Source organism: Adiantum capillus-veneris, chromosome 19, assembly GCF_014529385.1.
Source record: "Adiantum capillus-veneris isolate H3 chromosome 19, ASM1452938v2, whole genome shotgun sequence".
Taxonomy (NCBI): Eukaryota; Viridiplantae; Streptophyta; class Polypodiopsida; order Polypodiales; family Pteridaceae; genus Adiantum; species Adiantum capillus-veneris.
In genome coordinates, this window is record NC_140949.1 from 82,916,602 (window position 1) to 82,938,811 (window position 22,210).

The 22,210-nt window shown below is 41.4% G+C and overlaps 2 pseudogenes; one reads left to right on the forward strand and one right to left on the reverse strand.

Annotated features, from left to right (window-relative positions):
• Positions 1 to 4,646: 4,646 nt before the first annotated feature.
• On the forward strand, positions 4,647 to 19,724 carry LOC147434340 (uncharacterized; annotated as a pseudogene).
• Positions 19,725 to 19,857: 133 nt separating this feature from the next.
• Positions 19,858 to 21,960, reverse strand: LOC147434341 (high affinity nitrate transporter 2.5-like; annotated as a pseudogene).
• Between the last annotated feature and the right edge of the window lie 250 nt (positions 21,961 to 22,210).

The following is a 22,210-nucleotide window of genomic DNA, read 5'->3' on the forward strand; positions in this document are numbered from 1 at the left end:
GAGGGCTTTCTTCACCCGCTTCATGCAGGCATCGCAGTCTATGGAGACCTAAATCTAATCTAATATAACGTAAATCGAAATCTAGCGTAAATAAACGTAAATCTAGTTAAAAATAAACCTAAATCTAATTTAATGTAAGTCTACATATAACCTAATCTTTAACGTCTTTTAAGATAGTTTCCTACGACGTTATAACTCTCTTCTTCTTGTGTGTGTGCGCGTGTGTGGATGTGTGTGCCAATAAAAAGCGATAAATGGTATAACCTTTCTATCACCCATGCCAAGTATGATAGATTGATTATGCCATTTCCCTCTTGAATAATAGGTCTTGAGTTCAACTCCTCGTCGGCTAGATCTTTAGGTCTTTTAATATTAACTAGTTTCCTACGACGTTAAATTAGTTTCTCTCTCTTTCTCTCTCAATGTGTGTGCGTTTATTTGGATCGTATGCATGTTTTCTCTCTCTTTTCCTCTCTCAATGTGTGCGTTTTTTGTTTATGCATGTTCTCTCTCTCTTTTCCTCTCTCAATGCGTGCGTTTTTTGTTTATGCATGCTCTCTCTCTCTTTTCCTCTCTCAATGTGTGTGTGCATTCTTTGTTTATGTATGTGTGTATGCGTTTTTGTTTTTGTTTGTACTCTCTCTCTCTCTCTCTCTCTCTCTCTCTCTCTCTCTCTCTCTCAAAAACACTATGTGTGTGTGTATGTGTGTGTGTGTGAGAGAGAGAGAGAGGGAGAGAGAAAGAGGGAAAGGGAACATGAGAATGAGGAGAGGGAGAATGAGGAGAGGGAAGGAGCATACCTGGCTCTCCTTCCTCTCTTCGTGTGTGTGTGTGTGTGGAGAAGAAAAAGAGAGAGAGAGAGAGAGAGAGACAGAGAGAGAGAGAGAGGGAGAGCGTTACCTGCTCCTTGCTTGAGGGCGCCGAAAAACTCAGATCTGAGATCTGAGTTTTTGGGCGCGCTCGGTTATTTTTTTAGCCCAGCCGGCGTCGCTATGAGCGTCGCAAATTCACAAAGAAATTTGCGATGCTCATAGCGACGCCGAGAATTTTTTTTTTAAGCGTCACTGTGTGAGCGTCGCTAATATGAATAGCCTCTTGTAGTGAATTCCATTAAAATTTATGATGTGCATCCACATGGCATATATGATGTAAACCTTGTGGAAGAATCAAATGAATGGTGGACGATAGAGTTTGTGGGATTCATTTGCAAGAAGGGTGGACAATGTATGATAGGTATAAGGAATTTGGCTATTGTTACAGTTATTATCTGCCACCAACTATGACTTCACCAAGGCATCCTTTGTATGTTAATGGTATGCCACTGCCTGTTTCATTCATTCTCTAATAGTTTTGATATTTTGCACGGAATATACAATGTCAGTATAAATCAAATATTTTGTTGTTTGCAGGTCGATTGGCATCAAATATTTTGTTGTTTGCAGGTCAATTGGCATCGTATTTGGAGTTATTTGTTTTTAAAAACTACATTGAGAACGTCAAAATTAGGCGTTGCCTTTTGTTCTAGATTTTTATATTGGTGTTAGAGATGCTTTCGTAAATTAAAACCATTACAAATGCTTTTTTAGCTTACTTTGTATGCATATATGATTGAGCAAAATCAAAGTTTTGCCATAGATTTAAGAGATTCAATGGCATTGATGGAACTATTTTCTATTATCCACCATTGTTTTTGTCACATACTTTAGTTGTGGTTCAATTGTCTCTGCACTTTTCATTGTGAAGTTGATGTTACATTACAAATGATTAAATGCCAAATTGAATGAAATATGATAGACGATGGAAAACCATAATACCACTCAAAAATATTCATGATCTCATGAGCTTCACAATGAAGCACTCATACATAGAGACTTCTTGGATGTCGCATTGGGGGGGGAGGAGGGATATTTACCAAGATTGTAGCATCTTCTTCTTGGCCGCAGCATCGCACGGGTCGCATACTAGTTCTCACCATTCAAGTCTAGAGCATGGGCCCTTAGTGAACCTCTTACTTATATAATTATGTATTTTTGATACAAGTCCGTTATGCTCTCTTCATATTGCGCATGTTGTTGTTGGCTACATGAGAGTAGTTATCGTTGCAACTTTGCATTGGAAGGGCTGGAAGCGGGGGAGAGAGATAGACATCACCCAGTCTCAAATTCAATAGTATATGTGTATATCTAAATCTATATATATGTATGTGTGTGTGTATGTGTGTGTGTGTGTATGTATGTGTGTGTGTGTGTGTATATATATATATATTATTTATTTATTTTTTATTTTTTATTTTTGATCCTATAATGGCCACCCCGGGGATGTAGCAAGGCAAGCTGCAACACGAAGAATACTTCAATTACTCTTTTGTGTGCACTTATATCATAATAAATAATATCTGATTCTCCTAAATGATTTTCTCATGTTAAACTGATCATTTAATATGGGGAAGTGTTAGGGGAGAAAAAGCTAGAATATTCGTTAAGCTGGTAGACCGGCCATAGTAGGGATCCAAAGGAGGGAAAATAGGGATCCAAAGGGGGGGGGGGGGGGGGGGGGGCATATGCAAAAGAGCAATGTGCAACAATGGGCTTAAAAGACCCTAAGGTTCAGCCCATTAAGACTTCCAAAATGCTAAGGTTCCAAAATTCAAGATTGTGTCCTAAGATCAACCTCTATGGAAATTAGATGCTTTGTGTGCGTGCCAAAAAGGCTTCTCAAGTCCTACATAGGAGGGGGCGGTCGAGCCCAAGAAGTAGGGGATGAGAGAGAAACTCACACACACACAAGCTCCCTATACACAAAGAGAATGAGGGAGACATGTCAGCTCCCTAGCCCAGATGCCCACAAGGTGTACTAATATCCTATTGGATGGCCTTGGAGGTGGACCAAGGAGAATTAGTCTAGAGTAAATCTAGTTTAATGAATTTAAAAACACTTAATAAAAGAACCAACAGGAATTAATCTCTCTTGAAGACTATTGGACAGTCTCCCAAGGGGTCCAATGAGCATTCAACAGCCCAATGGCTTTCCTGATTCCTATTGGCCAGGAGGCAAAGGGGTCCAATGAGAGTTTAGTTGAATTAATTAATTACCTAAATCTCTCACAAAAGGGGAAAGGGGGACACATGTCAGAAGGCTATCACTTATGCATCTTAATTCCTATTGGCTAAGCCTCGGGAGGTCCAATGAGGTTCTAGCCAGAGAAAATAGCAAGAGGGGTCCATTGAGAGAGAGAGAGAGAGAGAGAGAGAGAGAGAGAGAGAGAGAGAGAGAGAGAGGGGGGGGGGGGGGGGGGGGGGGGGGGGGGGGCTGAATTTTACAAGGCATTATCACCTACACACTCTAGCTCATGTGTGGAGTAAGAATTCTCTCGCTCTCTCCTTCTCAAGCTTTAATGGAAATCTTATCACCTACTCCAAGCTTGTGAGAAGGGAGGCCTACACCAAAAACTCTTGGCTTTGTGATTCAAATCCAACCAAGAGCCAAGCTTCAATGCATGCGCATCTCCTCTATCATGCTAATAACTAAGCTAAGCTATGCTAATATGAGTAATTATGTGAGGAGATGTACATCTTTCTTGTAAGAATACTCCTTCTTCCTCTCAATCTACTCTCATACCCCGCTAGCTCTCACCATGTTCGAAGGTGTGTGAGGTCTTTAGTCTGAGACCATGAGGGAATTAATGTTTTGTTTGATAAGTGTTTTTCTTAGTGCATGAAGTTTCTATCAAAGAATTGTATTGTAAAATGTCTCTCTTGATGGGAGAAACCATAATACAAAGCCTTTTGGAGGGGGGACCGGCTCCATGTAAATCCGGTCCTCAACTGTTGTCAATAGCCTAATTTCTCTCTCTTTTGAAGTATTGCTCATGATATCTAACTAGGTGTTATGTTTTTTGTTTCTCTCTCCACCCAAGCACTCTTGTTATTCTCATTAGGAATCTATTCTAATGAAATTATCACTATGTTCGTGCTAATTTTTGCTACACACAAGTTACTAGGCCATTAAATGTTATATTGGTATCAAAGCACAAGGTTTCTCTTTTCTTGCTCAAGAAGGGAGGTCCTCAAGCTAGCTATAAATGGTTGTTATTATTAATTGCATGTGAGTAAGTAGAATAGGGATTTTTCAGCCTTGCAGTGCTTCTGCCTTTGTGCAGTTAACGGGGCATCACCGTCGAGAGCTATGGTCTTAATAGTGGAGTCCTACGGGGCTTGCCTTTGGCTTAACCACTATTGAGCTATTAAAATCTTGGAAGGAGTTGGTGTTGTTTTGGTGTGGAACAACCCTCTCTTCTATTCCTTGCAACTAATGGTATTCAAACCATGGGTACAGTCGCTTGAGTGCTTTTTCTAGAGGGGTAAAGAGGAGTAGCAACTAGGGCTTGAAGTGCCAAAGTACACCTAAAAGTTGTTAGAATGGCTGACAATAGTAAAGAGAGTGAAATTAATGTTGATAACTTTGATTTTGCTAATGAGCATGCTACTAATGATGCCCCGATGCTTGTTAACTATCTTGTTTCTAGGCTTCAACAAGCCATGGGCAATCCATCCCTCCAAAGTGATGGATGCTACTAATGATGCCCCGATGCTACTAATGATGCCCCGATGCTTGTTAACTATCTTGTTTCTAGGCTTCAACAAGCCATGGGCAATCCATCCCTCCAAAGTGAAGTGAAATGGTAGCTTCCTGCTCATGGGATTCTCCAAGCTCCCCACCATGACGAGAGAGCACCTAGGAAGCCTCCTTGCGTGACTTCCAAAAGAGTCCTCTCTCCGATTCGGAAAGAAGAAGAGGATCCATATGAAGGGCTCATAAATTTTCTCCTTGATGATGCATCTCCTTCTCAAAGGAGAATTCAAGAGCCCCCACCAAAGGCACGAGAAAGAAGTGAGTCTCCTTCCACCTCGGCGGAGATGGCTCCACATAGACAGCGGGCTAAACGCTCTCCATCACCTCCTAAGCGGAGAAGACCATCGCACACTTCTCCACACCATACTTCAAAGAGGGATGACAAAAAGCAAGAGAATAAAAATGCGAGAAAGAGGACATCCTCTTCTCCATCTTCTTCATCCTCTTCCTCTTATGAAAGTGATGGTGAATACAAAGAAGATCACGGGAAGAAAAAGGCGAGAAAGAGGTCACCCTCTTCTCCATCTTCCTCAAATTCTTCATCTTCTGAAGAAAGTGATGGTACAACCTTTAAACCATCAAAATGAAGAGGCCATAGGGAATCCTATGCTGCGTGGAAGAGGTCATCCAAGCTCAATAAGGTCAAAGAGGGAGGGAAGAGCATCTCTTTCCTTACCTACGATGGCACCTTTGGTGCTATGGACCAAGTCTTGGCCTCTATCCAACAATTCGATGCGGCGTTTGGAGATGAGGGATTCATGAAGTCCTCTAAGCTATGACATGTAGCTATGCACTTTCAAAAGTCCGCTAGGCAATGGTGGTCTAGCCTATGGGCCAACGGTCAAGCTCCACAAACATGGAAAGCTTTAAGAGCTTCCATCATGAAGCAGTTTTTGGCCACCAATGCAAAAGACAAAGTACTCACCGAATGGCAAAGCTTGAAGCTCTCTCCCTACGAATCCATTCACAAATATGTAGACAAGTTTTGGAACTTACGACTCAAAGACGCTGTCTTCAAAAAGTTGGATTTTGGAGAGAAAAAGCAACAATTTTGTGTGGGCTTAACTAAAGAAATGGCGGAGTATGTCAACTCCCAAAGGCAACGCACCATATCAGCGGTTATACACCATACTATGGTGGCTTCTTGAATCAATTTCCAAACAGGGGCTAAGAGAAATTATAAGCCCACGGAAAACAAGGGTTCCAATGAGCCTAAGGGGAAGGACAATGTCCAAAGGTCTCCTAAGGGAAACTCTAACAAAGCTAAGGAGAAGGGAGTTTACAAAGGCAAAAAAAAACTTTCTCCTGAAGAGCTTGAGCGTTATCGCAAGGATAATTGTTTCAAGTGCGGCGAGTAAGGGCATGCGTACCACTCTTGTCCCCAAAAGAACACCTGCCATGAGCCTCCTAGAGCTACCTTGGTTAAAATCCAAGAGGAGGAAACTCACCACAAAGGATATCCTCTATGCCATGCTTGGGGAAAGGTAAGAGGACATGATGCTTTTATTCTCTTTGACTCTGGTTCTACTCACAATTTCATATCCACAGAGTTGGCCACCAAGCTAGGCATATAAGCTTACGAGATGGGAGATGTCCTACCCGCAGACGGTGCTTTCAAGATTGGGAAATTGAGGCTCCATGTCCAAAGCTATGTGGACAAAGCTATGTTAAATTCCCTGAAAGAAGAATCTACTTTAGGTTCAGGGAAAGAGATATGTACATAGATGCTAATAAGCAAATGGGTAGCACCATACCCATTGTACATACGCAAGCTTTTGACAAGTCAATAAAGAGCTCTATTTTTGTATACATGATTTTTGTTAAAGATTCTCAAAATGAACCTAATGCTTTAGCAAAAGAAAATAAAAGCAACCACAAGGAGTTAGAGTTATCCAATTTTCTCAAGGGGTTTCAAGATGTTTTTATTGATGACATCCCTTGTGAACTATCTCCTAACACTAGAATGGTAACCTAACATGACATAAAAGTGTCCTTTCATGGTTTTGGGAAAAAAATCCAAAACCATAGTAGATCCACTCATTTGGAAAAATCCTTTCATGAGCTTATAGTTCAATAACTACTACATATGGGAAAAGTGAGAAACTTGTAATTTTTCTTATCCCTTGGTCACTACAAGCCTCCAAAGTTGATGGACCAGTGCATTTTGCCCAAAACAGCAATTTCTTACGGTTGATTGCATATAAATAAGAGTGGAGATTTTTGTAGGACATGAGATAAAATGCCTCGTTAACTTCAATGGGTTGGTGACCAAAACATATGGTTGCTTTTACCTCACTAATTTTTTTTTGGGCAAAAAAAATAGGTACAAATAAGTTGCATTTTTGCCATTCTGCGGACCTATCATCAAAGTTTCTATAGTTACGCTCAATACAGATACTATATACATGTTTTCTTAGTTCCCTTTGGGCCTGTGGATTCAAAAGGAGCCATGGAGCATGTCAAAAGGATAATGGATCTCTTACAATTGGAACCTTGGGGGCAATGATAAAGTTCTAAATACAGCAAACATGAAAAAACTAGGTTTAGCATTATGACCTCTAGAAACCCATAGAAACTACTCAATATCTAGCCAAGTTTGTAGTCTATGATTATATATGGTCACTACCTACAAAATACACACAATTGGCCTAAGAAACTAGCAATATTGAGAAAGTTATACATGCCACTCTAAAATGTAATCGTATTCTTCAGCAATCAAAAAACTCAATCATCATCATATACTATGATATATAGCATATTAGGTCCCCCAAAACTCAAGGAAGATTAGCTTTATGTTATACAGTACACTTACACAATCAAAGTTGAATTTGGATATCAAGAAAGCCACCAAAAAAATCATAATAGTGCTAATTTTGGCCAAAAAACAGGATTATGCAATTCTTGTAAATTGGTCATAACTTTCAATTTTAACACTTAGCTCTCCCTACAAGCATCAACATGTTGAGAACTATGAAGACCTAACCTCTAGCCATCTAAACCTCACAAACATGAAGTTTAGAGTGGTATAGTTGCCAAAAATTGAAAAAAAAGCCAAAAACAGGACCCGTTTTTTCACACATTTTAGGTTCAAAAATGTTGTGCAAGAGTAAGGTTAATGGTGAGATCGATACTCAAAAAAAAAAAACTAAGTTTTTTTCAGGCTCATAAGGCAACTTTGTGGATATATAGCACCTAGAAATTCATTTTCATACTCTTCAAATAATTCAAGCAAAATGGTCACTTAACAGGACACAAAAGTGTCCAAGGACATAAAAGTGTCCTGTTACCATTCTAGTGCTAAACAAGGCAATGATGACCATGCAATTGAACTTCTTCCAGGAATTTCACCACCTAACAAACCTCCTTATAGAGTTTCTCAAGCTCAACAAGAGGAGATTATGCGGCAAGTGCATGAATTAGTTGAGAAGGGCTTGGTTAGGCCTAGCTCATCTCCATTTTTCTCACCTGTGCTATTAGTGTAAAAGTAAGACGACACATATCGTATGTGTGTCGACTACAGAGAACTAAATAGGATCACTATCAAGAATAGGTTTCCCGTTCCACGGGTAGAAGGCCTATTTGATAAGCTACAAGGATTGACCTAAAAGGTGGCTATCATCAAATAAGGATAGTTGATCAAGACATTGTAAAGACCACATTTTGCACTACGTTTGGTCTTTACAAATATATTGTCAAGCCTTTTGGCTTGACTAATGCACCAGCCACATTCAATTTCTTGATGGAGAAGCTATTCAGGCCTCACTGAACCTTTACTGGAGTGTTCTTTGTTGATATTATCATCTACTCTAATTCATTAGACGAACATAAGCAAGACCTCCAGGTAATATTTCAAGTTCTAAGAGAGAATAAACTTTATGTAAATCGAAAGAAAAGCAAATTTTTCTTACAAGAGATTCAGTATTTAGGTCACATTATCTCTCAAGATGGCATCCAAATGGATCCATCAAAGTTAGAGGTAATAAAAGGATGGCCTAAACCAAGAAATCTTCATGAACTAAGAAGCTTTATAGGTATGTGTGCATACTATAGACGCTTCATAGAAAAGTTCTCACAAATTGTAGGACCATTGCATGACCTAACAAAGAAAAAGGTTAGGTATACATGGTCTGCCAAGGAGAAAAATGCTTTCGAAAAGCTTAAAGAAAAGCTTATCTCTCAACCTGTGCTTACATTGCCGGATCTCTCAAAGCCATTTGAGGTCCAATGTGACACTTGCGGTGATTGCCTTGGAGTTGTTTTTCTCCAAGAAGGGCATGCCATAGGCTATGAAAGTCGAAGGCTCGACCCTGTTGAGCAAGCTCTAGGCATATATGAAAAGGAACTCCTCGCAGTTCTACATGCCTTAGACTCTTGGAAACACTATTTATTGGGGACTCCTTTCATTCTACGAATGGGTCACCAAAGTTTTAAGTACTTCATGACCCAAACCAAGCTCTTCGACAAACAATGAGGTGGGAAAATTTTCTTTCGAAATATTATTTTCATATTGCTCACATTTTTGGCAAGCACAATCAGGTAGCCGATGCACTCTCAAGACGGCTGAGAGTGAATGTTGTTTCCATAGCAACTCACAATGATCTATCTTCTATGATAGATGAGTATGCTATTGATCCCGATTTTAGAAATGTGATTTCATCCATTGCATTAGGGAAGAAAGAGGAACCATTTACTTTACAAGATGGTTTTCTTCTCTATGGCAATAGACTATGCGTTACTAACTCATTCCGTGAGAAAGTAATGTATGAATCTCATGCTCCTCCTTATGCGGGGCATAGAGGGATTCAGTCTACCCTAAAGGAAATTGAAACATATTTATATTGGCTTATCATGAAAGCAAACATACAAGAGTATGTTTTTAAATTTGTGGTATGCCAAAAGACGAAGTTCGATAGAGGGAAGCAACTAGGATTGCTTCAACCTTTGCCAATCCCTAATATTCACCATGGGAGAGCATATCCATGGATTTTATCTTTGGATTGCCTAAGTCTATCCATGGGAATATGGGAATAGGGACGATAGTAGACAGGTTTAGCAAACAAGCTCATTTTATACCTGTCAAAAATACTATCAAAGCCCATCAAATGGCAACCCTCTTCATTTCACAAATCTTCAAGTACCATGGCTTGCCAATGTCCATAGTGTTGGATAGAGATCCTAGAATGACCAGTAATTTCTGGAAGGGTCCCTTTGAGAATTTAGGGACAAAGCTAAACTTCTCTTCGGCCTACCACCCGCAAATGGATGGAAAAAGCCTATGTAAAGGAAGTAGATCAAATATCCCGATGGGAGAAGTACTTACCCTTAGTGGAGTATGCCTACAATAACATTGTACATACTTCCACGAAAAAATCACCTTTCGAGGTAATTGAGGGAAGATCAAAAAGTCCCTTGCTACTTAAGGTACATGAGAAGATCTTCGTTGCAGATGAGTATAGCCGAGACCTACAAGAATCTTTCCAAAAGATTAAGGATGCTATCTCTATCTCACAGCAAAGGCAAAAGGTTGTTTGCTGATAAGCACAGAAGATCCCAAAGCCTTTAAAGAAAATGATTGGGTCTTATTAAAATTTCCCAAGAGTCAATTAAGGCACACGATGGGCAAGAATCCTACGGGACACCAAAGTACTATGCTAAGCTAGCAAAAAGGTACTATAGTCCCTTCCAGATTCTTAGCCCAATTAATGAGATGGCCTATCAACTCAAGTTGCCCATCCATTGGCTCATACACAATGCTTTCCATGTGAGACAATAAAGCCTTACAAAGGAGAGCCACCTGAAGAACCAACTATTGAAGACCCACCGGAGATTGAGGACCAAGAAGAGGTGTTGCAGTCCGAGTCCATTCTCCGACATGAAGACAAGTTACTAAGAGGCAGTAAGACTATCCGAAGATATCTCATTAAATTTAAAAATTATCCTTTTGAAGATGCTAGATGGATGCAAGGCATAAAACTAAAGGATAACCTAAAACTTTTCAATGCTTACAATGCTTCCCTAGAGTAAGCAAATGTACAAATGTTAAAAATAAACAAAGTTTTTGTCTTATAAGACTCTCTTTTTCTTTATTGTGCAGAAATGTGAAGTAGTATACATGCTTACATCAAGTTTGCAGAGACGACATCTCCCAAACACCAAGTAGAGCTTGTCACTCTACTATGGAAGATTGATAGGATTAATGCGCACACATGCTTGCGGCAGCTTAGGCTCTCAAGATCCAAATGGACTAGTCATCCATTCTGGAACAATGTCGTAGGGTAACATAGGGGTCTTCTACCCGCTAGGAAAAGGACTAATGAATATGCTTTATTTTCTCTACCCCATAGTTGAGGACGACTTTGATTTCAAGAGAGAGGTAATGTCATAATAACTAATATCTAATTCTCCTAAATGATTTTCTCATGTTAAACTAATCATTTAATATGGGAAGTGCCAGGGGAGAAAAAGCTAGAATATTGGTTAAGTTGGCAGACCGGACACAATAGGGATCCAAAGGAGGGAAAACAGGGATCCAAAGGGGGGGGCATTTGCAAAAGAGCAATGTGCAACAATGGGCTTAAAAGACCCTAAGGTTCAGCCCATTAAGACTTCCAAAATGCTAAGGTTACAAAATTCAAGGTTGTGTCCTAAGGTCAAACTCTAGGGAAATTAATTGCTTTGTGTGTGTCCCAAAAAGTCTTCTCAAGTCCTATATAGGAGGGGGCAAGCCCAAGAAGTAGGGGATGATAGAGAAACTCTCTCACACACACACAAGCTCCATATACACAAAGGGAATGAGGGCACATATCAGCTCCCTAGCCCAGATGCCCACAAGGTGTACTCAAATCCTATTGGATGGCCTTGGAGGTGGACCAATGAGAATTAGGCTAGAGTAAATCTAGTTTAATTAATTTAAAAACACTTAATAAAGGAACCAATAGGAATTAATCTCTCTTGAAGACTATTGGACAGTCTCCGAAGGGGTCCAATGAGCATTCACCAATGAGCATTCAGCAGCCCAATGGCTTGCCTGATTCCTATTGGCCAGGAGGCAAAGGGGTCCAATGAGAGTTTAGTTGAATTAATTAATTACCTAAAGCTCTCACAAAAGGGGAAACATCACCTACACACTCACACTAGCTCACGTGTGGAGTAAGAAGACTCTCTCTCTCCTTCTGAAGCTTTAATGGAAAGCTTATCACCTACTCCAAGCTTGTGAGAAGGGAGGCCTACACCAAAAACTCTTGCCTTTGTGATGCAAATCCAACCAAGAGCCAAGCTTCAATGCATGCTCATCTCCTCTACCATGCTAATTACTAATCTAAGCTATGCTAACATGAGTGATTATGTGAGGAGATGTACATCTTTTTCGTAAGAATACTCCTTCTTCCTCTCAATCTACTCTCATACCCCGCTAGCTCTCACCATCTTCGAAGGTGTGTGAGGTCTTGGGTCTAAGACCGTGAGGGAATTGATGTTGTGTTTGATAAGTGTTTTGCTTAGTGCATGAAGTTTCCATCTTCATTGCACTAGCTAGTATTGAAGGAACACAAAGAATTGTATTGTAAATTGTCTCTCTTGATGGGAGAAACCATAATACAAAGCCTTTTGGAGGGGGACCGGCTCCATGTAAATCCGGTCCTCAATTGTTGTTGTCAATAGCTTAATTTCTCTCTCTTTTGAAGTATTGGTCATGCTATCTAACTAGGTGTTATGCTTTTTGTTGCTCTCTCCACCCAAGCACTCTTGTTATTCTCATTAGGAATCTATTCTAATGAAATGCTCACTATGTTCATGCTAATTTCTGCTACGCACAAGTTACTAGGCCATTAAATGTTACAACTTCAACTCAACTCACCAAGTTGTGGTGCGCTTCTAGAGTATAGACCAAGCCAAACAATCAAAGGACTCATCGAATGACAAGGATGATGGTCTCTCTCTCTCTCTCTCTCTCTCTCTCTCTCTCTCTCTCTGGTGGGGGCAAAGGAGAGGGAGAACCTTGAGGCTACATCTACTATCTGAGGTGTGTGGCCTGCTATTGCTACCTCTACAACTGGTTGACTCTTTCTAGTTTGCACTAGGCTTGGTCCTTGAAGCTCTACATGTCCTACATGCCTAGCCTCCAACAGCCCCTCCATTGCCCACTTCAGTCCTCTTGACTCCCCTCGCTATACTTTAGTCAAATTTACCTCTAAAATTTGGAGTGTACAAGTTCTTCAAATTTGTAGAAGTTTTTTTTTTTTTCTGAGCACTCTTGCTAGATCAAGAGGTATGGTTAAGACTATTACCTGAATAGGAAAAAAATTAGCCTTCCCATGAGGGATGTGGGCTTTGCCACTCTTCACAAGGACATTAATCGTGACACTCTCTTCAATTGTCCTCCTCCCTCTCCTCTCTCAGTTTTCTTGTGGGCATGTTGGAGCCTCACCATCTCTCTCTCTCTCTCTCTCTCTCTCTCTCTCTCTCTCTCTCTCTCTCTCTCTCTCTCTCTCTCTCTCTCTCTGCTTGTGGCTTGTCTGCAGTGGAGCCTCAGGCCATAGCCGCACCATCATCTGCCTCTCTCTCCATGTATGTAGGCATGCATTGCAATGGTCTCGTGTTGTTGCTCTATCACGACCCCTCGTGTTGCCATTGTAGTGCAATGCATGTGCTTTGAGTGATGGCCTGATACAAGAATGGATTTTTTCCATGTGCTTGTATAGCCATGGTTTGCATGGGTGCATTGTTGTGTTGAATGGCCAAGGTGGGAGTCGAGGCAAGAGCGATCGATGAGTGCTCTCTAGTGTAGGGTGGGTTGCATATATATATATATATATATATATATATATATATATATATATATATATAGAGAGAGAGAGAGAGAGAGAGAGAGAGAGAGAGAGAGAGAGATTCATCCTTTTACAAAATCTGAAGGGTGTGCAAGGAAAGAGAAGAAAAATAGCTTTGAGGTCCTCATCAACAGCTCAAAAGGAGGACAGCACATCAAGACTATGCATGACACTTACCGATAGACAATTCATACCATGTCACCTTGTGCTTTGATTTGTTCTAAACGGCTTTGAAAGCAATGGAGCCGTGTTAGTTTTCAAGAAACCAAGCGTTGTTGGTTTGCACGCAAATCATCAGGTTTTGCTACTTTTAAGAAATTTAGAAGGCGAGGAACCGCAGGGTGTTTGAGAAGCCAAGCGCTCTTGGTTTGCACGCAAATCATCCGGTTTTGCTACTTTAAAGAAATTTAGAAGGCAAGGAACCGTAGGGTGTTTGAGAAGGCTTCGGTTACTGTTAGCTTCACTGAAATAGTACTTGAAAGCAACGAATTGATTGTCTCCATTGGTAAGAGGAAGACCTCAGACGAATGATATTGGGCCATTAACTCGGTTTTGTAGGATAGAACGGACTTGTAGAGGATTGGTTGGTTCACTCTTGGAAGCCCGATTGTTAGCCATTGTAATCCACTATCCCTCGAGGCTCAGTACAAGCTTGAGGTTTCTTTGTGCATTATTTTGGTGAATACAATATATACACTCACTATTGTGAGTTTTTTTTTTTGGAAAGGGGGGGGGGGGGGGTGCAAGTCATGTGGTGCGACCTCTAAGTTCCACATCGAAGCTCTTTGATTCTTTCTCTTTGAACGTCAACCTTTCCATGAAATTTATCTTCATCTTTTAAAAAAAAAAGCAATGTTCTTTTTTTTTTTTTGGAAGATCACACAAACCGAGAGCCAGAAATAATTACAAGTTAAATCCATGCATAAACATCACAGTCTTGGGGCTTGTTGTGGGTGGTAAAAGTTTGCAATACGTATTAGCATGTTGCCATTGAAGCATTAGTAGGTGTGAGTTCTTTTGTTGGCTCGGATGATGGCATTGGGTGGCCCTTAGGGTGGGCTAGCGTTCGGGAAAAATCATTCTCACAAACATACAAAAATCCCTCCAAGACAAATCTAATCCAAAAATTTTACAATACTAACCACTATTTTTGCAAAATTACACTATTTTCCATGTATTTTAAACGGAATTTTCTCCTTCTTGCCCTCCCCTCAATCGGCTACTTTGATTTTGCAACCGACTCAAGGCTATGCTGAGGCACACTTTTCCCGAACATTGGGGTGGGCGATGGTTGGGGGTTGGTGTAAGCTTCGGTTAACATTGGCCCCCCAAAAATTTGCATTCATCATAAGACTTTTTTTGTGTGGTAGTAGCACGGCATTCTTGCTCGCATGATACAATGAACGTTTGTGAATGCTATGAAGGTCTCCTAGCTGCATTCAAACCCATGGCCCGATCATGGAAGACAAATGCTCAACCAACTAAGATAGCTCTTTGGACAACATCGATGTCATCGTCATCAAACATTTTCTCAAAAAAAAAAAAAAAGTGGGACACATAGCTTGAGGAAACTAGACATCTTCCTTGAGCCCATTCATAAATCCTCAAGATGTGCGTCTTTTTTTGGTACTTTGCTTGGTTGGTTTAGAGTGCCGTGTGCCAATTGCTATGCCAATTGCTATTGTTTAAGTAAAGCTTTGAAATGCTATCACACCATGACAACTAGCTCTACAACCCAGTGAATCTTTGAGCTTTTTGTGTTTTGTGTTTTGTTAATGGGTTGTTGAGCTTTCTCTGAAAAGGTCAATAGTATGTAAGAGCCTTGTGCACAAAAGGTCAATAGTATGTAAGAGCCTTGTGCACAAAAGCTTTTTTTATGCCCATAATAAGATACTGTATCTTACTACATTCTATACTAATAGATAAAGGGAGAAACCACCCCCCCCCCCCCCCCCCCCCCCCCCCCAACATGGCAATAGCAGACTCTCCCGACCAGTGTGGCCTGCAATGCGGCATCACAGGCGACGTTGAGCACGTTCAAAGAGAGTGTGCGAACTCCGGAGAGAGAGAGAGAGAGAGAGAGAGAGTTATTGATTCGTATTGAATTACCCTTCAAATCGGTCGACATGCGCAACGTGCGATGCAAGCATCCTGCTCATCCACGATTGCACTATGTGGCATCGAGACTGCTTGGCAACACAAATCCCCCCTTTCCCTACCTACCTCTCTCACACGGAAGAGAAAACGGCTAGGCTCGCAATTTACACCTAATCGCCCTGCATGGGGCCTGCCAACCAGCACCCGCCAACCTGTTGGCCATCGCGCACTTAAGGCATAGACTACACACATATTGAGCATCAGCTTCACTGCCTCGCAGTGCAAAAGGTGCCACCTACTGATCAATAGAGAGTCGGAGAGAGAGAGAGAGAGAGATCCACCAGGCCGCGGCGGCTTTAGCAGAACCTTCCCTTGCTTTCTCCGTAGCCTATGGGTGGACGACAGAAGTGGAGCAGTTGTATGTGTGTTTGTGCTGCCTGCAGTCTACATGCGTGCTTAATGTGTGTGCGCACTAGCAAAAGTGTGTGTGTGTGTGTGTGTAGCCTGCAGCTTGGAGCACCGACAAGTTTATGTGCCCTTTGTTCTGCTGTTCATAGATTGCGACAAATGGCAATGGGCATTCTCTCAGTTTGGGGTGTTGACGTTTTTTTTCACAAAAAAAAGCTTAGGTTTTGTATGATCTCACCCACAAATTTTGAAATTTACCTCTAGATATTGAATTTAACGGTGAAAACGGTGAAAAGCAGAAAATTTTAGTGTAAAAGCTCTTCAAATATAGTCAATTTACCTCTTCAATGTTGTATGCCAAGGTAATCCAAGATCTTCATAAAACAGTTTATTTGAGCACTCAATCGGAGAGGCGATGAAAACTAGAGATGTGTAGGGATGCAGCTTAGGTGGTGGCTACAATAGGCGTGGTTAGTAACTATTCCTAATTGCCATGCCACAATCATGGTCCCACACAAGGAACGTGGATTGATTGAAAATGTTTCCCTTTCACCCGTTAGACCTCCCATGTCATGGGAACCCTATCCCCTCTAGATTGAAGAGAACCAGTATGTCCCTACGATTTTCATAAAGTTCCCATTAAGGGGAATCGTGCAAGATCCCGTGGGTAGGACACAGTGATGAGCAAGTCAAGCTGAGAGCTGCGGGAGGAAGATGGAGACGGCCGAAATAGGAGCAGGAGACAAAGACGAGGACGTGCAGGTAAGCTGATGATGTGTAGGTAGTCTGAGGAGTAGACGATGGGTTGATTTTTTTAAAGCACATACCATTCGCATGCGATCAGCGAACGAGGTTAGTTTGAGTGGTTAACTCATGCTCTACAAAACCAACTTTCAGCGTGCCTATGTTCGAACACGGAACTTGCCTTTTAGAGAACCATAAGAGCAAGGGGCAAGGGGCCGTGACGCAGTGAAGCAAGGAATATATGGAGATTTCGCTAAATAAACGAAGAAACTACCAATATATAGTAATAGAATGGAATCATTTTTCCAAACATACAAAATTCTTTTCCTTGAATTTGCCAAGAAGTATTTTAGAAAATTAGGCTACGTTTTCAGGTTTTTACACTATTTTTCTCTATTTTTGGAGCGGAATTTCTCCTTTTCCCCTTGCGTTCAACTGTTCAACTGGCATTTTGGAAATTGAAAATGGCATGATATTAAGCTGAGACACATTTTTCCCGAACGCTGAAGAGAACTTATATTGTGCAGAGATTTCTTATTTTGCTCTATGAGTCATGTCCTCAAGTTGGAATAAAGTGGCATTCCTTCAACTTCAGAAATTCAGATATCAATTATACCCATAAAAGTATTCTTTCTTTTAAACCTGTGAAATTCATTGTTAAAGAAGGACCTTCTTGCAACAAAGATATCATCAGCCATGTCTTCATTCGCAAGTCTTTCTCCATATAGTAATCTACACTAATATAAAGGGGGGAGTGATTTCAGTCCCCCCCCCCTCTTTGACACGTGGTAGAAGCTCCTTGCTCTGGCCAGTGTCCTCTGCAGCCCCGACGACATAACAGTCTTGAGACAGAGAGAGCAGACGTCTTAAGACACACATTAGAGAGAGAGAGAGAGAGAGAGAGATAATGCTTATTGCACCTTCCTTTCTTTGTGGATCCTGCCACTTGGCTCTGGAGTTTGCGCAAGTTGAATGGCACAGACTTCAGAGCTAGGTGGCAGGATCCACAAAGAAAGGGAGGTGCAATGAGCATTAACGCTCTCTCTCTCTCTCTCTCTCTCTCTCTCTCTCTCTCTCTCTGCTACCAACGCGCTGCAGAATGAGGGTTACGAAATTTAGAGTAGCAAAATACCCCCAATATTTTGTCAAAATAGCCCAGGTTGTGAGAAGATTGATTGTCTACCAATACAAGATGTTAAAACTATAACTTGAGTTGATTATGTAGGCTTTCGAGATGAATTGCTTCTTTATTTTAGACCTAATTTCCTTTGTAGGCACCATAAGACAAGTGGGCGAGGATAGGACCTCCCAAACTACCAACCAGAACATGTTTCAAAGTTTATGAAAGAAAGGGTTGCCAACAGCACTTGCATGTCACGACCCACACCTTGCATGTTGAACAATAGCTTAAAGATTGTCCAAGTGCCAATTTAAAACTTGAAAGAGGGTAGAACGGCTCCTCTCTCTCTCTCTCTCTCTCTCTCTCTCTCTCTCTCTCATGGGGATGAATTCCGTCCCCCCATCGGACGCGTGTCAATAACTCCTTTCTCTGGCACCTTTGGGCAGTGTTCTCTAAGCGGACAGGGAGACAGCGAACAAGAGAGATCAAAATATAATCTTGATAGTCAACTTGACACTACAAAGTTCCTTTCCAGCGTTGCACTTGCGGTGAATGATGCTTGCAGCATTGAGAGAGCTATCCGGATACGTTCTTGCTCGCAATTCCCAAGCAAAATAGGTCTCTCTCTCTCTCTCTCTCTCTCTCTCTCTCTCTCTCTCTCACACACACACACACACACACACACACACACACACAATGTAGGGCTTATGTAGATATTGTTGGCATACCTAAGCACCATCGAAGGTCTTACCGTTGTATTGGTGGTAAGAGAGAACGCGTCCCGCCATAAACAAAAGTAGAGAGAGAGAGAGAGAGAGAGAGAGAGAGAGAGAGAGAGAGATGTATATATTTTATTGATTTTCTTTTTTGAAATTTTTCAAGAGTGAGGAGCTTGAGGGTTAAGAGGGGCCATGCCGCGCCGAAGGCAACGCCGTTTTTCTAGTCCTATTTATATGGAGAGACACGTTAGAAATCATTACAAGAAGAAACTTCCGTGTGCTTTACTTCAAACGTGAAGCACCTCAATGTCCAGCAATATGATTAATCAAATTCCTTGTGCCTTCTAAGCACATGTCTAACCAATTTTAAAGGTGTGACACCCATTTAAAGCAAAGGAGCCTCCTTAAGCATTAGACTTCACGTTTCCTCAATTGGAGATGGTAAGGTTGTGCTCACATTGATATATATATATATATATGCTATATTAACAAGTGATACATGCATATATATATATATATATATATATATATATATATATATATATATATTATATACATAAGAGATATATAAATAGAAATAATAATTTTACAAAAATTTCTGCAAGAAATTACATTACATGCTCTTGGCAAGGTTCATTCAAGGAATGTGCAAAGGCATTTATTCATCAACCAAGTCACATATGCACAAAGATAAGGCTTGTCCTCGTCACAACAAAAGCTTCAGGATTAGTGCCAAAACTAGTGCCAGGGCCCAGCACGATTGGACAAATATTTCAGGAATAGAGCCAAAACAATCAGACATTACCCATTCTATGAGGAGTTTGAACAAAAACCCGTAACATACTTTGTAAGGATTTTGTAGAAATTGCCTGGCTAACTTTTTGACTTCTTTAGGCCAAGTTGCACTCCAAAATAAAGTTTGTCTGTTAGGTTGAATCTGCAGATGCCAACAATCAGAACAAAGGAGAGATTTATGATAAACAAGCCTTGTCATTCAAAGTTTTTATATTTCATTCAAACATGGGAAACAGTTTTCCTGATTTGAGGTTCAAAACCCATGTCCAGCATTCGATCCGCCTCATCAAGGACAAGATATGTAACCCTACGAAGGTTGGTTTGTTTACCATCGAGCATATCAATCAAGCGGCCTCGTGTGGCTATAACTATCTCCACACTTGATTAAAAGACTTTTCCTTTGCTTCTCTCTCTCTCTCTCTCTCTCTCTCTCTCTCTCTCTCTCTCTCTCTCTCTCTCTCTCTCTCTCTCTGTGTGTGTGTGTGTGTGTGCGCGCGCGCGCCTATATATATACCTTTTAAAGATCCCTTATCTGCGGTCCTTTTGGTCCACCCCCATAAACGCATGTATTCTTTGATGAAGCCCCAAACTTTGTTGCCTCTTGTTGAATTTGGACAACAAGCTCTCTAGTGGGTGCTAAGATGAGAACAATCGGACCATCACCTGGTGCTGCACTTTCACAAACATACAATTGAATCCAGGTTATTTCTACGACAATGTATATTTCAAAACAAGATGGACATACATAATGCAGGCTGGGCATTGACATGTAAAGTTGCTAGTAATAGGTAGGCAAGTGTTTTCCCTGACCCGGTTACCGCAAGCCCAATAAGATCTCTTCCTTTCAAGGCCATCGGCCAGCCCTGAGGTTGGATTGTTGTTGGCTCTTTGAAACCAGCTCTGATGATGCCTCCAAGAACATAATCTATACATCAAAACATATTAAAACACCCAGAGATCATGTAAATGCTCCATTCTTGGTGAATGTCACAATTGATGCACGTAAAACAGGGAGCAATGCTGACGAACCAGGAAATGAAGCTTCCTCAAAGGAGCGAAACCACAAGCGCCCCTTCATACCAAACCTTTGAGCTACGAAATCGGAGAGCGCACCTCCAAAGGGCCTTGTCACAAAATTGGCAAGTCCAAAGAAGGAGGCCATCACACCAGCTACAAATAATGTTAGCTTGAACTTGTCGAAAAAGTACTCTACTATCACATTGTGTATTATTAGCTCCACACCAAAACAGAACCCATGTATCATGCCGAGCACCCACGTCCTGTAGTTCTTCACCCCGTTAATAATGACCTGTTATGGGCACAACAAAAAATCAGGATAAGATCATGCTATCAATTGATCTGAAAGCGCCATTAATACGCGAGTGCAGTCAGATCTATAAGACATGCTTGCACATCCACCGGCAGATTTGGAAGGTGGTCATAAGCAGAGGTATAGATGACCAACATAATATATAAGGAGTAGCGCCATATGGGAGAGGCATTTACAGAAGTCGTTCCCTTAAGCCAATCATCTAGAAAGCTGTTCAGATTGGTAATGTGTACCTTGACATAGTTGTCTTTGATGCGATTGCCCTTTCTTCGGAGTTGGCAGTAGTTTCCGAGCGGAGTGTCTTGGGTGCAGGTAAGCATAATGATCCCTATTACGACTTGCACAATACCCGGGATGAAAAACGATAAGCGCCAGGCTATATTGAAATCTGGTGAACCAATAAATCTTGGACTTGCAATCAGATCGAAGAGAACAGACATAAGGAGCTATGCAGCGCCACCCCCCAAGTTTCCACACCCAATTGTGATCCCTGTGGTAAGACCAACGATTGGTGCACTGAAGATGGAGGCCATCCAGAATTGACATGTCACAAATGTTGCAAGCAAGAACCCGCTGAAGAACCTACATTTGCATGAAATCTTTAAATTTGCCATAGAGTTAAATGGAAGCTATCTTGCTTCATGTGCTTATATGAAGGTGTTAAGTTGTAGCATGAGCGAATTCACACAATTTTGATTCGAGCAAGAAAATATAGGAAAATACCTGCACAGAATGAAGCCTGTTTCAGTGGACACTGTTTCCATGTAGAAGACGGCTGGTGTCGTCAACAATATAGCACATGCACCTGCATACCTCGGTCCCACCATATCACACGCGAATCCCATGACAAGTTGTGATGCAATGGAGCCACACACTGATGCAATCCCCGCTTTCCCAACCTCCTCCTTTCGGAGATTGAGATATCACGGGTAGCAGAGGGCCTGCTACAAAACTAGATACAAAACATACAAAGAAGGAGAACTAGGAGATATGGAAACTCCTCAGATATGGTTGGGCCAAGGAGAAGAGCTTGATCCTCTTGGCCTTGTATTCTGAATCCACAGGCAAGGGGAATTTGGTTAAGTGAGGCTCTACGTCATGCAGATTTGACTCCAACGACACAGCTACATTTGTAGTAAGCACCTTGTTGTCATCGGCGGGAAGGTGATTTGAGGCCGATGCTGCAATTGGAGGGAGCTTGAGCTCGTGTGAGTTTTGATCTGCAAGCTCGAAGATGCCATGGAATGTGCTTGGAGGGTTGATGTCACCAGAGCTGAGAGATCTCTTCATCTTGGCAGGAGGGATTATTGGGGAGTCTAAAGTGGATCTGCCTCATGATGATGATGACGATGGAATTAACTAGTGCACGTAGTGTCTTGGAAAGTCTATTTCCACGTCTTACGTGCAGCAATGCAGCAGGCTACGAGGCGCATGCAATTGGAAGAGTGCAGGAAGCTGAGCTGCAGAGGATCCTCAATACCCGCGTCGTGCGGACACGCCCATAATTACACACCACTTCCTCTCAAGGACATCAGAACTG